The sequence below is a fragment of the Epinephelus fuscoguttatus genome, linkage group LG10 (assembly GCF_011397635.1).
Source record: "Epinephelus fuscoguttatus linkage group LG10, E.fuscoguttatus.final_Chr_v1".
Taxonomy (NCBI): Eukaryota; Metazoa; Chordata; class Actinopteri; order Perciformes; family Serranidae; genus Epinephelus; species Epinephelus fuscoguttatus.
In genome coordinates this window covers 38,426,151-38,444,649 of record NC_064761.1, presented here as the reverse complement: position 1 = coordinate 38,444,649, position 18,499 = coordinate 38,426,151, and the positions used below count along the sequence as shown (strand labels likewise).

Here is an 18,499-nt window from a genome sequence, read left to right as displayed (position 1 = left end):
AGATCTAAAACAAAATATTTTTATTCATCTTGATTATGATGTATTGCTTACATGAAGGAGGAGGACACCCTATGCAGGTGGTACACCCTCAGGTGTGTCAGCTCCTGCTACTTGATTGATTTTAGCACCTTGAGATGCCAAGTGCTGACGGTGAAAAGCCAATTCATGTTCACATTTCCCAGGAGTAAATGTACATTTTCAGCACACACAGGTATAGCTGTGCTTGATACAGACACTTGATTTGACACTGAAATCATCCAGTCTTTTTAGGGTAAACACACACTGATGATGTAGGAAGGCAGTGTGTGTGTCTCATCATGTCATGCTGCCCTGCCAGTGAGCACAGAGGCTTCAAACAAAAGCTGGAATATAGAATATAACCACAGCATTAAGTACGCGACATGTTTGCCCGCTCCAATGGTACCTTTGTCAGATTATGCGATTGTGGTGTCATAAAATCTTGCAGTGACTTGACTGACAGACATGACAGACTACACGTTGGTTCACGGCCAATCATCGCTGGTCGTCTTTCACGACGTGTGTGATGTCATCAGATTATTCTTGTTCTGTTTTTATTATTAATATTATTTCAGTCACTATGGCTGTCCGTGTCCCAGCTGAAACGTTATTGTAGTAGCGTAAAAACAATAAAAGCCTTGTTAGAAAAATGAAGGGATTCTCTCAACTAAAATTATAATGGGCTTTTAATTTGAAACAGATACAGGAAGTGTTGAGTTTGAAATGACGGTGCGATGGATTAAATTTAACAAGGCATACAGGGGCAGTAAAAATATAAAAATACAGAGGGAATGATAAATAATGGCCCATTTATAATGTCGTCTATTTCAGATGAAACTGGTAGCCTCTGCAGTTGTGGTGAGTAAAAGCCTCTATTTTTAAAATTTTAATTCCTTTATATGCTCCATTATGAAGAAATAATATTCTTTGCTATCTTGATGCTGATGGCAGTACTCAGCAGGTTGATAAAAGGCCTCTGCTGTTTCACGCCAGCATTTTTCTTTTTTACATCCCTGGTGGAAATATCTAAAAGGCTGGGGTGTTGTTGCCATACAGCTGTCCGCAGCAGCAGATCGCTCTGTGTTCCTATTGGTCAAAGTCACAGCTGTGATGGGAGTAGTCATGAACGAGAAAGAGAAAATCAAACATGCTAGACTTTCTGTCAGGACGTCGCGAGGCATCCCAGATGTTGCGTTGGTTGTCGTCTACTATGACGCACTACAGGAGATAAAAAGACGGATTCTCACATACGACACTTATTGTCATTCACGAAGTGAGCCGACACTGTACGACGCAGCACCCGGCTAATCAGGCTGATATTGTGTAGTGTGTCTAAATGACAAATGGGAACAACAGTTTTTGACTTGATTCAGCATTGAGTCTGAGCGCTGCTGCTATAAGCTACAAAACAGATTTACAACCATTTGGGGCCGTCAATTGACATCCACTTCATCCAAATACATCCATATCGGTAGGGATCCTTTCGACAGTGTTGCCAGACACTTGAAATAATAATTGGTATGTGTTGGTGCCAAAAACGAGCACTTTTACTGGATGTAAATTGATGGTGCGAACGTGCCATGACTGGTTACACTGCAGCTTCTCAATACAGGTCCCACTCAATACTGGACCAATTTTGAAAAATGTTTTTCCAATTCATCACTTGGGCACAAAAACATGGAAAAATTGGGCCCAGGTTAAAGAAATACTAAACTTACCCTTAAATGTCTCGTCCCTATTTTGTAATCCAACTGGTTTGATAGTGATGCTGCTGTGCGGGCTGGGCTGGGACACACACTGGCTCAGACAAAGCCAAATATCTCCTCAGCAACAGTTGAGTTCTTAGGATCCAACACTACATATAAAGACGTTCAGTACAATGAAATTAATAATAGTCTGCCCTTCTTCTGCAGCCCACACCTTTTATACTGCTGCCACTGCCTGAAATGCATTTGACCTTTTACCCAGTCTCTGCACCAGTTTGAATCGCTCACCAATTAGAATGAAGGCTATAATCAAGAGAACCACTGGGTGCTCATGACCTTTAATTGCATAGAGCTCAGGAGATTTGAAAAAAAAAAAACGAACATTATCTATGATTTAATGACCAGTGGAAATCAAATAAATAGAACTAATATGAACTGAAGCAATCACATCTGGACACAGCGAGATGCAGATGGAGGCTGAGAGGTGAGTCTCACAGCACCCTGTAACACTTCCAGCTTTGTAATCTCTTATTAAGGGGATATTTTAACTATGCTGAAAGAGTATCGATCTCACTTCCCTTCCCCGCTGCTTGCAGCTGCTTTCAGCCACTACAGCAGACACTGCTGTGAAGAAAATGGGTCTTTCACCTCAACTGCCTCAGAGGAGCTTCTATATTAAGCTTGCTGATCTGAGGTACTGTATACTCTTACTGCTGTACAGTAATAACAGATCCCGCATGATAAAACCCTTCAAACCGAAGAACAGAACAAAATTTCTCCTGAGCAGTGCAGACCTGACAGACGCTTCTTACTGCATGAAAATACCACCTGTATGGTTAAAGTGAGGACTGAGGGGCACAGTCTGTGTCTGTCTGTCCACATACCTTTGTGTATTCTTTTGTCTGTGGCTGTTTTTCATGGTTAAGGCTGGTCAACCTTTATTTTTATCTAATTAACCAGGTAAGTCCTGTTGAGATCAACAATCTCTTTGACAAGGGAGACCTGGCTGAGACACCAGCATACAAAATGCTACAGCCAAACAACCACACATTAAAAAACATAAAACATGCACAGTAACATGTAGAAACATTAGAACACCTACGCACAATAACAAGACCCAACCGACTCATTCATCCTTGTACTTATGAGAGCTTTAAAATCAGGCAGAGAGACCGACTCATGTAGTTTCAAATCCTTTTGAAGGTTATACCAAGTGAGAGGAGCAGAGCACATACAGGCTTTCTTTTCCCAGCTCAGTCTGCGCACCAGGAACAGACAGCAAAACTAAGTGTTAAGATCTCTGCTGTAGCTACAGTAAGATCTCTGATCAATCTAAGTACAAATATACGAAGAGAGTTTACCCAGTATGGCTTTATAAATGAACAGATACCAGTGACTGAGCCTACGAAAGGTCAAAGAAAGGTCAAAGAAAGCCAATCAGCCCCAGGTTAAGGAAAAGGAATATTTTAGACAACAGTGCATCAAACTTTTCAGCAACAATTTTGGGAAGGCTCTTTCCTGTTTCAATGTGACAACTCGTCCGTGCACAAAGTCATAAAGGCCAATTGGAAGAACTTGACTGGCCTGCAGATCAGATCCCTGACTTCAACTCCATCCAACCCCTTAAGGACGAATTGTAGTGCCAACTGCCGTTGGACCGCAACATCACCGTTGAACCTCACTAATGCTCCTGTGCCTGAATGGGAGTAAATCCCCGCAACCAGGTTCAAAACCAGCAGAGAGGAGGATGCACATTACTGCACGGAAATACCACCTGTATGGTTAAAGTGAACCTTGATTTAGTGGCAGAAGACTGTGGCGTACAGTCTGTGTTTGTCTGTCCACATACTTTTGTGTATTCTGGATGTTTCTTCATGGTTTGGGCTGCTCAACCTAGTGCCAGTTAAGGAAAAAGAATATTTTGACAACTGTGCTCCCAACTTTGTAGCAACAACTTTCGGAAGGCTCTTTCCTGTTTCCATGTGACAACTCATCCGCGCGCAAAGTCAGGTCTTTAAAGAAATAGTTTTGAGTTTGGGTTGGAAGAACTTGACTGGCCTGCAGATCAGATCCGTGACCTCAACCCCATCCAACACCTTCAGGACAAATTGTAATGCCAACTGCAAGTCAGACCGTATCAGCCAAAATCACCTTCCAACCTCACTAATGCTCTTGAGCCCAAATGGGAGTAAATCCCTGCAACCAGGTTAAAAACCAGCAGAAAGAAAGTGAAATATTACAGAGTCACATGTGGGTGTAAGGTTCAGGTGTCCACACACTTTCCTTCAGTCTATAAAATCAGTACAGAACTTGCTGTATAACACTAAAGAAACAGTTAGCATGACGATATCTGGTCACACTAGCAGTATAACTGGCAAAATCAGGTTTACAGAAGAGGCACACAGTAATGAGACAGGAATCATGTCTTGAATAAAATGTCAACTTATTGTCCCATTAGCAACCAAGCTAACTAGTTTGCTAATTGTCAGTTAGGGTTATAACCATAGCACCCACATATATATTATTCACTACTTCTGTCCACTTAGTATCAATTAGAGTCTCACGTTTTGCCTTCAAAGGGTAACTCCCAGATGTTTGTGTCTCAGTAACTAGTGGGAAGATTTTTTTTTTTTAACTGGTCCAGTATTGAGAGAGAAGGCTGCAGCTGGCAGCAGCAAAACAGGCCACAGTATAATCACCTGGGGCAACTGCACAGCCTCAATGTATGTCCATTAAAAGTGTTTGTTTTTGCCACGGACAGGCTCAGATAATTATTATAAGTGTCTAACAACATTATGTAAAGTATCCGTACAGAGACAGGCCTTTGTTGTAAGGAGTAAGATCCTTTTTGTTTAAACCTAAACAGCCCCAAAATCGCCATCACCAAACCCACCAGAATCCATTCAAATAAACAGTAATTTAAGTGTGTATAGAGGCAGCATGTTTTCACATCTAACTGGGTGAATATAGGGTTTAATTCAACCAAACCACAGCTGGTGATTGTTAGAACAATGGAAAGATCGGCCAAGACAGCTTTTGTGAGTTTAAATTTGTTTTTGTGGACTTTGAATGAAGTGTATTTTATTATGATAAAACTACTGCTTTTTTAAATGGAGTCTGGTGGCTTTAGCAATGGTGATTTCAAGGCTGTTTCTCTTCAACAAAAAAGGTCTATCTCTGTAGAGATTCTTTCATTATGATGTCAAACACTTGGAATAACAATCTGAACCTGTCAGTGGCAAAAACAAGCACTATTAGCAGATGTAAAATGACAATGTACAGTTGCCCCAAGTGGTAACATTGCAGCGTGTTTTGTGGCTGCAGCTGTCTCACTAAAAACTGAACCAATTTCAAAAACTGTTGTTCATTTGTCTCTTGGACACAAAAACATGAGAAAATGGGGTCCAGGTTGGAAAACACCAAAGTTGCCCTTTAAGACTGTCATGAGGCTAAGCTGTGCTCTGTATATAGCTGTAGGCTGCACATTGTTAGATTCATTCTAGCATCTGCAGCTCTATGATTTATTCCTTCCTACCTACCAATAGATAGGTGTGTTGCTAAACAGTGTACCTGAAGGCTTCTCTGGCTGACTTGTGTTAGCACAGTTAGCACAAGTGGGTTTAGCATGCTAACCCGGTGAAAAAAGTAGTTTCAGATCATTTCAATATGCATACTGTCATCATTCATGTTCTTAATCAAATAACCATACTTATTATATGACTTCAAGTAACTGAAATGTTTGTTAGTCCATATTACCTGTTGTTCATGGGTCCAAACTGCCAAACAGGAAGTGAGAGCTTCCAATGGGTTTTAAATTAGAGGGGACTCAGACTGTACCATGTTGACTAGAGCACAAAGGGTTTTTTTAATTTGTTCAGGAAGAGTCTATATTATTATTTGTGGGGTATTTTTATATTGTCTCTGCCGATTATGGTCTAACTTTGATATGTCAGCAGGAGGAGTTTCCATTTTCTGTTTAAAAGTAAGGGATATGAGCTCCTTGGGTTTAGTTCTTTTTCAAAGTTGGTAGAGTTCCTGTGCAGCTGGACCAGAACAGCACATACGGGCACTTTGCGAAGCATGCAAGATTCTATAAATGTCAGTGCAATTTAATGTGTTTGGATTAGAATTTTGATGCCTTTATTTCTTGTTAAACAAATGTTTGTTTGTCTTACTGCCACTGATTGAGTCAACAGGCGTCATTAGGCAAAGCGTTGGCTGTAAATAAGCAATCTGTTCCAACATCTAGGCTGAATTTTAGTTACACTGGCGTGTTTCTTTCAAAGAGGCTGAAAAGAAGATATGTTTCGGCGCCATATCACATCCCATCATTTAAATACAACACATGCGCAGTGAAATCTGGTCCTCACTTGTCGAAAGGGTCAATAGCTGGTGCACAATTATAGAATATGAGGATGCTTGATTGACTCAGGTGACTGTGGTCAGCCTTGGGTTGGAATATATTTTATATGAAAAATAAAGATAAAAGGAACGCGGGCCATGTTATTAAATAAACATTGGCTGCTGTCCATTCCAATGTACCCAAAAAGTTCTCTCAGGCCCAGAGGCCAAAGAGCACCCAAGTGGACACCATCCCTTTATTTCTAGTGCTGTCGACTGTAACCTTCCATCATCGCAGCTTCAGTAACACAGCACGTGGTATACCCACGTCCGAGAAGTGTGCGGGATTTGAAGTTAATCTGAAGCTGAAGCTGAAGTTGCCGTGTCCGTCAAGTGATGCCTTTGGGCCCAAAAAGACTTTTTCTTATAGACTTACACTGGGAGAGAACCCCTGTGAAATGATCCATTCTACTATCAGGATGTAATCCACTTGGTCTGATAACATTTGCAAAGTCTAGAAAAGCTGCAAGATCACATTATTTTATTTCCATTCAAGTTAGCAAAGTGCTAAACCGGAAGTAGCGAGCTTGGCTGGCGGAAGTCTCTACTGCACTTGCTCTATCGGCTCAGTCATGAGGGAGCACTGGGCATCATCCGGGTAATTTCACACTGCTAAAACAGAGCTTTTTTGGCTTCATTCATCACTGAGCAACTTTCATAGGAATAAATGGGGTCCCACCGCCAACACTGTATCCGGTTCTCTTAATACATAAATGGTCATAGCTCATACCGCCCATAAAATTAGAGATTGTGCATCAGCCGTCATTTAATATACTTGGTTTCTTTCCCCCAAAGGGGCGGGCCTTAGCAATGACACGTGGAGGGTTCGGTCTGTCAACTGCAGTGGCCCAATAGCTCCAGGCCTGGCCTAAGTTCTTTGTTGACAGAGGTAAAAAAGTACAAGTGTGTTTTTTTTCTTCCACAATTGTATTTTTGTATATTTGTATTTTTTCCCCACAATTACCAAAACCAGCCTCAACTGCTGTTGGTGTCACGTAAACCTCCTTGACTGATGATTTGACTCTTTTAAATTGAGGGTTTTCTCATTTTCAGCTGTCACCGCAGCACTCTCTTTCTACCTTCTGTGATTCAGTGTGCATTTACCTTTAAAAAATACTGTGTGGAAAGTGAAATATTTAATTTCATCATTCATCATTCTCTCCTGTCGAAAAGACGTTAAGTTGGGTCACACTGAACACATTTATTCTTATAATGGAATATTTCCCCATCAATTTTTAAATCATGTGGACAAATGGGGATATTACTCATTATCGAAACTCTGCGCGAGGCTTAATGTCGACTCTGATATGTGGGGAATTATTCTGCCACAGTTTACTCAATGTTTAAAATGACCAGAATACAAATCAGACTGTGACCGGGTTGACTAATGGCTCAAGATTGAATAAACAGCTGAGATGTGAAGCAGTCGAGTAGAAGCCACCCACCATGATGACACCACTGCTCGGTGCTGCCTGCAGTGGTGCATCTTTTAATATCTGTGAAAAGAGAGCGGAGACTCATTCCACTGAACTTCCTGTCTCCGTATGCAAACAAGGCATTATTAATGATTTTTGGGGAATTTATAAATGAACCTTGATCCAAACTGTGTTGTTTGAACAGAGTAGGATTCTGTTTATGTAGCAGGCGGTAAGTAAAATAACATTCACTTACTGAAGCCCCATGTGAACCAAACATTTCCAGTATGGTATCTTTGGAACCAAAAGTAACCCTTCAGACATGGTACCTAGACCCTAGGTCCGCTTAGCGTTTCCACTGCAAACAGTACTCTTCAATGTGGGCGGGGCTGTTGTCACTCACTGCTCCCACTCATTACTAAAAGTCTGTGTCATCCAACAGAGACAATCAAACTAAAGTAATGGTCAAAGTTGTCATATTGAAATTAAAGGTGTGCTGATGGATTCATGCTGTCAAATCATGTATTGAGTAACATTACAAGTTAACGTTCCACCTTAAAAGTTTCCGGCAGTCGGCCCAGTGAATTTAATTTTTTTCTCAGACTCCAGCTGCTGTGAGAGGCAGCAAAACATCCTTGACTTTTATAGTTACAGTTTACCAATGTAAAACTTGCCACTGAACAGTGGTTACAAAACCAGTCACAACTCAGCCCTGAGCAGAGTGGCCGTCCTCTATTGACCAATAAGAATGCAGTGCTCACAGCTCCATCTTTTAGTACCAGATCTGTGTGCTACCCGACAGAAGGGGAGACAAAAAATTGGGACAGTATGGAATGGTTCCTTGGTACCATCCATGACTTGTCACAGTGGAAACAGAAAAAAGGTGTACTGAACTGAACTGCCCCATACTGCTTGGTGGAAACGTGGCTTCCTGTTCGTCCTGCACAGAATGCATTTTTTTTTAAATGGCGCTAGGGCTGCACTGAATATTTAGGAGCTTCAAAGTTTGATTCTTCACCTTGACATCTTAATTAAAAACATGTGAATGCTGTGCAGCTTTCTTCTTTTCTTTTCTCTCTCTTTTTTTGTTTTACATACAAAAAGTATTGCACCAAAATTTGTACATATCCAACGTTATCATGAGTCAGTAATTTGTGTATAATTGTGAAGCACTGGGAAGGCTGCAATCACATGATCAATGCGCTGCTGGAAGTAAAGAAATAAACGGTCCCGTAAAGTGAGAGGCTGGGGTGGTGGATGGATTACAAAACACAGGACTTTCGGGGCGTCGGTGGCTTAGTGGTAGAGCAGGCGCCCCAGGTACAAAGCTGTTGCCGCAGCGGCCTGGGTTCGACTCCAGCCCAGACGTTGCGCTAGACTTGTTCGTCGCCGGTCATTTTGACCGTCAGGGTCATAAAAATCGGGTCATAATCTATTTTTACTGGTCATTTTAATTTTAATTTTTAAATGATAATAAAGATAATCAAAGACATTTAGTTTTCATTCGTTCGTTTTTAATAAATCCAACAAGCAAGTTATAAAGTGTGCATTAATAAGGACATGAACGAAAAGATGAACAGACATCCACATACCCGTGCCATTAGGCTTCGCCCTGGACACACCGGACGGCACTAACGCGTCCAGTGTGTCCAGGGCGTTATGTAGTTATGCCTGTATAGGCTCGGTGACACAAAATTAAAATTGTAATGAAGTGATTAGGGTATTGAAAAATGTGTTCGGTTATGCACTGTTGTGTTATTTTAAATTATAAACACGGTATTTTCTCCTCATGTTCCTCAGTGCGTGCTGTTGTTATTTTATTTTGAAAATTGGCCGGATTCTCTCGTCTTTTCTGTGTCCGACTTCCTGTTTGGTACGATCCGCTCTATCCAGTTTGACTGAAGCGCTTGCGGCTCGCATGAAAAATAGACCAGACGCCGAACTGAAGCACTGCCTCTACTCCGCGGGCGCTCCGCTCTGCTCAGCAGCCTGTGTGGACAGTCAGATAGGTGAACATGGGCGCTGACTGAAAACTGCCTCCGCTGCTGGGCGCTGCGCTTCGGTTCCATGTCCGGTGTGTCCAGGGGGTTATGTCAACAACACTACATGAAGCAGATGAATGACTTTTTCTCTGCAGTGTGAAAACGGCAGCCACTTAAACCACTGACTGTGCACTCTGCCGCAAAGTGGGCAGGGGTGGTAATTGCAACCGGTCAAAATGACCGACGTTCTTCAGATTTTCCGGTTTTTGTTGTAAAAAACTGGTCAATGACCAAGAATATCCGGTTAACGTGACCCCTGCACAAGCTTGTGGCCCTTTGCTGCATGTCTCTCCCTCTCTCTCTCTACCCTTTCACACTTCACTGTCCCATCAATTAAAGGCAAAAAGTGCCCATAAAATATCTTTAAAAAAAAACCACAGGACTTTCACCAGGAGACTGGTGTTCGGAACCGTGCAAACTAACCCTAACTTTGAGTCATTCTGAGGTACGTTGTCACCATGTTTCTTTTCCTAAACCACAATAACTTGACTTGCCTAAACTTTACCTCCCTAACTTTACATTTTAAATATGTGACGTCAGTCATAGAATTCCATCCAAAGCATTGTATGAGGATACCTTGAAAGATTAGGCTCAGTGGTGGCTGTGCAGGACTGTTTCTGACTTGTGTGATCCAAACATTATTTCCGCTTATCCTGTTAGGACTGGCGGGGGGGGTGGAGCCTATCCTAGCTGTGATTTGGTGAGAGGCGGGGTACATCCTGGACAGGTCACCAGACTATCACAGGGCCGACACATTGAGACAGACAACCATTCACACTCACATTCACACCTACAGACAATTTAGAGTCACCAATTAACCTGCATGTCTTTGGACTGTGGGAGGAAGCTGGAGTACCTGGAGGAAACCCACGCTGACACGAGGATTTTATTTGAGGATTTTTTTTTATCTTTTTTGGGGTGACAATGACATGAAATACACTAACAAACATTTAGACACTTTAAATGTGGAAAAAAGAGATACAGCCCTAAATGGCACAATAAGTAAGAAAAATATTATATTTTAATGCTTTTTGATGAGTTGATGAACAAGATGTTGGTGAAAACACACTCAAAACAGACTTTTTTTTTGACTTTCTTCTATCCATGTTTTTCTCTAGTAGATTTTGTAGTTGAGCCACTTGCGTCTGACATTACTGTGAACTCAAGGACTCAGATAAAACCTCTATTCTTCAGCTCTCTACTTCTTTTTAACTGAGCAGAAAAGTACTTAATCTCTTTTTAACACTTCTCCTACTCCCACCATTCTATTATCATTCCTCTATCTTGCTCCTTGTTTCACTGCAGTTCAAGGTAGAAATGACTCATTTTCAGACATGAAACTGACAGAACATTCACATTTGAACATTTGACACCAAATAAATATTTTCCTGACTAAATCAATGGAACATGAAAGTAAGATTAATTTCCACAGCCCAGTGATGGTCACTGCACTGCACCAGATACTTTAAACTAGGGCGAAGCATACGTCTCCAGTGTAAAGCTAGCACGTTATGATTATGCAGCAGAAAGCATACAGTACACACTGTATCTGTCCTGTGCTTTGAGACATCTTGTCACGTTCCTCTGTTGGCTTCAGGTCTCTTCTTGTGTCCTCATTAGAGGCAGCCAGCTAAAGGTCGTTTGGCACGAGGAGACAAACTTTCATCATCCACCTTGTGTGAGCTGTAACTCTGAGTTTTTGTCAAGTGCACATGTACAGTTTGTTAGGGCGGGAAATCTCTATAGCTCACAGTTGGCTCCCTCCACAGCTCCACCCAGGAACTGAAAGGGCCAACACAAGCCCAGGAAAATGTCACTCCAATGAAGAAGAGGAGAAGAGACTCAAAATGACCACTAAGAGACACAAAAACACCACAAATTGATGCAAAAAAAAATATAACTACAAAAACGTAAAACAACCACAAGAAGGCAAAAAACGAACCGAAGGGAGAAACAAAACTACTATAAAGTGACACAAAACTACCAAAAAGGAGACAAAAAATTACTTCACAATGACACAAAATTACCAACTCAAATACCAAAGCATGGTCAGTGGTCCTACACGTCTAAGTATGACGCTCAAGGTGCCCATTCAGCATCAGTTTTGGACACTCAGGGATGCTGTGTCAATTAACATTTGTCTTTTCAAAATAAACTTCTATTTTCACAGGATATGTTCAGTTTCTGCTCGTTAAATGTGTACAGTCTCTTCAAAATAAACTTCCAAAGCACATTTATTTTGTTTTTAGCTTTACTGGGTTAAACCAAACACTCTGAGTAAAGAGTATCTGCTTTGGATAATGGTCCTCATTTGGATAGCCGTGTTTAATTTTTTACTTTTGTGATCAGACATGATCTAAAGCTTAATTCTGACATTGTTCTGTCAACAGTCCTCTCATAAATAATAAATATAGCAATTCCTGATCAAGCCATATCAATTTCAGGCTTAAAATAACAACTCCTGGTTAGGCCCTCCCCCTGCCCTTCCAGTTTAAACTCAGTCCAACACCCGGATAGCGCCCAGTTTGACTACAGATACAGATAATGTAGTTGGTTCAACATACACAGATAGAAATATTGGGGTACTCACTCATCCCTAAGGTTTACTTCCTTAGATTTAGGAAACAATACACATAGATTTGTTACTAACGCATTTTAGCATCCAGTGACATATGTCACATACGTCACTTGGCATATGTTACTAGCATAGTTTGCAACACATACTAGCACCCTACACTACATTATTATTAAAATAACTGTTTACTTTTGGGTGCACACTGGACACAAACCTCAGTCTCCTGGATAAAAGTCAGTGGTTTGTTTGACCCATCCACCTCTCCTTCTGTCCACACTGTGCAGGCTCTCTTACTCTTTACACTGCGGCAGCTGCTTAAAGCATCTTATACTCGTTAGCATTTGACGCATGTTGAGCCGAACATTGATGATGTATGGACTGTTTTTATTGAATTTTGTGCCTATTGTGCACTTTATTTTGTTTTCTATTGTTACTCTTGTGTGCTCTAATACTGTATTTTTCTATTTCTATAGTTGTATTTTAATACTTTAGTGCTTTCTAGATTGTACAGCACTTTGGCAAACCTCAGTTGTTTTAAATGTGCTATATAAATAAATTTGACCTTTGACCTTTGACCTGACGGTAGAGGTTCCTTGGTGCATCGGTATATGAGGCTGAGGGGCACTGCCCAAGCATTGGTATTTGGCGAGTTGGCAGTGAGATTGGGTCGAACAAAACCCAGGTTTTCAATGAGCACCTCCTTTGTGATGAACCTGACAGCAGTGGTAATTTACTGTGCTTTCATTTTACCTTTGATTGACACAGCTTGCACATTGAACAGTTCTTGTTTTGATCTCTTTTTTTTTTTTAATATTTTTTTTGGGCATTTTGCCTTTAATGGACAGGACAGGTAAGCGTGAAAGGGGGAGAGAGAGAAGGGGGGAACCCGGGCCGCTGCGGCAACAGCCTTGTACATGGGGCGCCCGCTCTACCACTAAGCCACCGACGCCCCGAGTTCTTGTTTTGATCTTTTCATCAACTTTGCAAAATACTAAAAGTGTCCAAACCTTCACTTTTAAATTACAGAGTAAGCCAGCCACATTTGAGTTTCCTCTCACAGTCTAACAACATGCAGGTCAGGTGTTCAGGAAACTTCAAGCTGCCCGTAGGGTGTGCCCCACCTCTCGCCCAGTGCATGCTGGGAAGGGCTCAAGCCCCTCTTGACCCTTAGAGAAAATAAACTGAGGGATGGAGTTTGTTAACAACATACTCCACTGCCCTGTGCAGCTTACACACAGAATCCTTGTTGTTGTGCATTATTTATGTTTCACATTTCAATTAATTGAATCAGTCCCCAGCATAATTTGTTCTTTTCAACAATGTAGTTACTGTTTTTACTCTGCATTATCTTCAGCCTATCTCACTCAATGATGGTGAATATGGAACGCTTACCCCTTCTCAGCCCCACCCAGACATGGCTGGGTCCCAGGGGCCCAACATGTCAAGACTGAGATGGTTTGGACATGTTGAGAGGAGGGCTAGTGAATGTAACGGTAGAAGGATGCTGAGGTTGGAACTGCCAGGCAAGAGGCCTGGAGGAAGACCAAAGAGGAGATTTATGGATGTAGTGAAAGAGGACATGAAGTCAGTTGGTGTGAGGGAAGAGGACACAGAGGATAGGGTTAGATGGAGGCAGATGATTCGCTGTGGTTACCTACAGCCTAGGTCACATTACACGATTTTCACCGCGATTTTGACATCACAGAGGATCTTGAGAGCCACAAGATATATCCAATTGTTTTAATTGTTTAATCAAGCTGATTACCAAACTCCCATGCACTCTGAGTTGTTCCTTTTCTCCTGCCTCAGTCATGCATTACTCTGTCTGAAGCAGCTTTGATGGTAGGTGGTGGCACACTGGTATTGAATATATCTGCTCATCTTTCATGTCTCAACAGGAATCAGCACAGTATACAGAGCACTTCAAATTAACCCCCGGTTCAGGTACTGTCTGTCTGCAACATGCTCAGTGCTGTGATCACACAGGTACCATAAGAGTCACGTTCACTGGTAAAACAGGAGAGATATTTTTGTTAGTTCATTACATGCTGATTGATCCACACTAGCAGCATATTAATATTCCACTGAGATCTATTCTGTTTGTGGCGTTACCAAGAGCCTCATTATACGATCCTCATTCTGATGACTTCATTACCCAAATCTTCCAGCCAGAAAAACGAAAAAAAGAGACACACCACTCGGGCTTATTGGGTGAAAACAATCTACTCATTTTGTGCCTGAAAAATGTTAGTTCCACACAAAGAACCTCTTAAACCCCTGTATGGTTCTTTGGAGGTTCTCTACTGGTTCTTTCCTGAGTAAATTAAGCCAAACAAAATTGAAGAACCAGTAGAGAAGGTTTTAAGCCTCTGGATAGTTCTTTAGAGGTTCTCTACTGGGTTTTTAACCCAGTAAACCAAACTAAAATAAGCTGAACCCATAGAGAACATTTTAAGTCCCTGTTTGGTTCTTTAGAGGTTCTCCACTGGTCCTTTCCTATGTAAATTAAACAAAATTAATCTGAAGAACCAGTAGAGAAGGTTTTAAGCCTCTGTATAGTTCTTAAGAGGTTTGATACTGGATTTTTACCCCAGTAAACCAAACTAAAATAAGCTGAAGAACCCATAGAGAACGTTTTAAGCCCTGTATGGTTCTTTAGAGGTTCTCCACTGGTTCTTTCCCCAGCAGAAACTAAACTGAACTAAGCTGAAGAACCCATACACACCCTTTTAAGCCCCGGTATGGTTCTTTAATGGTTTTCTACTGGTTCTTTCCCCAGTAAAGTAAACCAAACTAAACTAAAGTAAGCTAAAGCTGGTTTATACTAAACTACCAGTAAAGAACCTTTAAATATCCTGTATGGTGTCTTTATAGGTTCTCTACTGGGTTTTGCCCAGTAAACTAAACTAAAGTTGAAGAACCAGTAGAGGATGTTTTAGGCCCCTGTATTGTTCTTTAAAAGTTTTTTACTGGTTTCTTTCCCAGTCAACTAAACTGAACTAAGCTAGACAACCAGTAGAGAACTTTTTTAACTCATGTGTTGTTCTTTAGAGGTTCTCTGTTGGCTCTTTCTCCAGCAGAAACTAAACTGAACTAAGCTGAAGAACCCATAGAGGCCCTTTAAGCCACTGTATGGTTCTTTAATGGTTCTCTACTGGTTATTTCCCCAGTAAACTGAACTACACTACGCTGAAGACCCAGTGGAGAATGTTCTAAGCCCTGTATTGCTATTTAAAAGTTTTATACTGGTTTCTTTCCCAGTCAACTAAACTGAACTAAGCTAGAGAACCAGTAGAAAACATTTTAAGCTCCTGTATAGTCCTTTAGAGGTTCTCTACTGGCTCTTTCCTCAGCAAAAACTAAACCGAACTAAGCTGAAGAACACATAGACACCCTTTAAGCCACTATATGGTTCTTCAATGGTTCTCTACTGTTTCTTTCCCCAGTAAACTAAAGGTTACTAGAGGTTTTATACTAGACAACCAGAAGAGAACCTTTAAAGACCCTGTATAGTTTGTTTGTAGGTTCTTTCCTGTGCTTTGCCCAGTAAACTAAACTAAAGTTGAACAATCAGTAGAATTTTTTTAGGCCCCTGTATTGTTCTTTACTGGCTCTTTCCCCATTAAATTGAACTACACTGAAGAACCAGTGGAGAACATTTTAAGCCCTGTATTGTTCTTTAGAGGCTCTACTGGATCCTTTCCCAGTCAACTAAACTGAGCTAAGCAAGAGAACCAGTAGAGAATGTTTTAAGCTCCTGTGTTGTTTTTTAGATGTTCTCTACTGGCTCTTTTCCCTGTGAACTAAACTAAACTAAACTAATTTGAAGAACCAGTTGAGAACCTTTGAGGTCCCTGTATTGTACCTTTGGGGTTCTCTAAAGGATCTTCATCTTAGTAGAGTGTAGTTCACTTTATCGGGAAGAGAATTAAACACTATGTTAAAATAGCCTGCAGTGTATTTTCAGAGGATAACACATTAAAGCAGTGGCTCTTAACCTTTTTGCCCTCATATGCATAGGAATATTCCAGGTAATGTATTTTCAGTAGCATTTAGTTCAGGATTCTGCGTGTTTTGAGCCAACATTTTGTTTAAGCATTTTTTTTTAAAGTAAAAGTGTCATTTAGAAGCATTTTGACGTGTCCACAGTATTATCTGGTACCACTCGGGGGCGCCCAGGCTCTAAACTGTAAAAACAGTGAAGTGTCATATGGTACCTGTAATTGTTCTATATAGTGTTATTAGACAAAGGCACCGTAAAGCACCTTTGAAAGATGGGTGCCGTACAGCACAACATGTCCCCCTATGATTACAAGCCATAGAACCGCTTTTGTGAAGTGTTCAGCATTTTCGTTTGAGTGCGTCTTGTAACTAAGTTGAACCAGCTGACCCACCTATTGAGGAAACATTTTTATGAAGTGAATACAAATTTTTCAAGGTCGTTTTCCATCACAGCAGGTACGAGCCAAACAATTACAGTAAGCTGCAATTTCAGGAACATCACAAATTAATATAGCGCTGAGGGCTAAAGAAAACCACACACCAAGGATGTTGCAGTATTCCTGCCAGCAGCCCGCTTGCGCAGTGGGAAATGAACTGGCATGAATATTGTATTTCTCTGGGTACCCAGTGTGTGATAGCCTGCGAGTGGGCAGCTCTCCACAGGGTGAGAATAACATCAGGAACCCCACCGGCGCCGGCTTTGGTTTGGCAGGAATTCCGTGATTACACCAGGTTGCCTTGGACACTGCATGACCCATGAGTATAAAAATAGCTTCTTTATCATTACAAAGAGGCTGCCTTCCCCGACTCCAACTTAACATGTTGTTTATTGCTTATTAATACAGGCCTCAGCTTGTTTCCTCTGAGAGGGTCATTCATGGTGGCTCAATCGTCAGTGAGCCTAATGAAGAGAAAATAAAGGACGGATAGACGAGCTTCCCATTCACAAACAATCCAGGATGAGTGCAGCAGGAGGTAGAAAATAACATTACTACAGTATGATGCCATGATGGACATTTTCAGAATTTACAAATCAAGCATCTCGCTGGAAACCAGTCAAATATGTAAATTAGTATGCAGCACTCTTCTTCTTCATCTTCTTTTTAAACAGTAAATCGCAAACAGAAGGTGGAGCATTATCATCAACATTTGACCGCTATCTCCCCCACAATTAAACCAAACTAACACCACAACACTGGTGCTGATTGAAATGTGCTGCTGTAGCTAGGACCAAGTAAGCTAGCTGGCGAATGCTAAAATTTGCTAGCAAGTTATGTGAGCACTTGTATCATTGTTGGCAGTACCAAATCATTACAACAGTATTGGTACTTAGTTCAAAAAACGTATAACTGACAAGCTCCTTGTTTTCCCCAGCTGCCATGTCAAAAGTTGATAAGTTTCCTGCGTCACAAAGATGGCGACTGTTGATGGTTAAGTGTCCGTCATTCCACAACTCAACTTTTGAATGCACCAAGCACCTAAGCACACTTCATCGTACAGACGTAGCCTATGTGATTTGAGACACACTACCAGGCTTTAAGATGATATCGCACCAGATCAGATCAGATAAACTTCTGAAAGTAAAACAAGACATTTTCCATGGTGTGCAACGCTCCTTAAAACGGATCCACTAATTAACAGACATCTCTTTCGCATTGTAAGAGTATGGGAAATATTATTTTTGGGCTCAATGACATCATGCCATGGACTTCAACCTTCCTCATACTGAATATCATTTTAATAATATGTACATGTGTGTACATGAAAATCCTGCTGTTTCCTCATAATATAGCACCAGTTACGGACCAATCACCAAGCCAATCATGGAGCCTGACAGAAGTTCCAACAATTCAATAAACAGCCATAAACACACTGTAACACTGTGAGCTGTCTCATCTCAAAACAAACTTTCTTCTTTACCAAAGCCTGTGCCAAACTGTCAACACCACCGTCTACTGCTTTGCCTCATTCTAATTTCATTCAGGGTTCAGATGTGATCACTATAAAAATAATAGTTAATTCTGCACTCTGAGCTAACATGGAGGAATTCTCCTTGAGATAATAAACATTTTCCTCCCATAACTTTCATGATTTCTACAGTTTAAGGCACCATTAACATCTTTCTATGTCCACATGCTCTGGTTTGTGTCCACCCCCTCACGTGGACTCATCTCAATAAACCTTCTACGGGCAGTTTTTTTTTTTATCTTTTTAATTCTGAATATTTGTGCTTTCTTTTATTTCATTTTCATAATTTTCCATCTGGTCATGTTTAATTGATTCACTTTCACATCCTCTGTGCTTCTTGGTTGTGTTACATTCAGCCATTAAATAAATTGG

At 41.0% G+C, this 18,499-nt stretch overlaps 1 protein-coding gene across 2 annotated transcripts in view; it reads right to left on the bottom strand.

Annotated features, from left to right (window-relative positions):
* Positions 1 to 18,499, bottom strand: part of LOC125895696 (gamma-aminobutyric acid receptor subunit gamma-3) — a 111,311-nt gene that overhangs the window by 40,503 nt on the left and 52,309 nt on the right. The gene's annotated exons all lie outside the window — the stretch shown is intronic.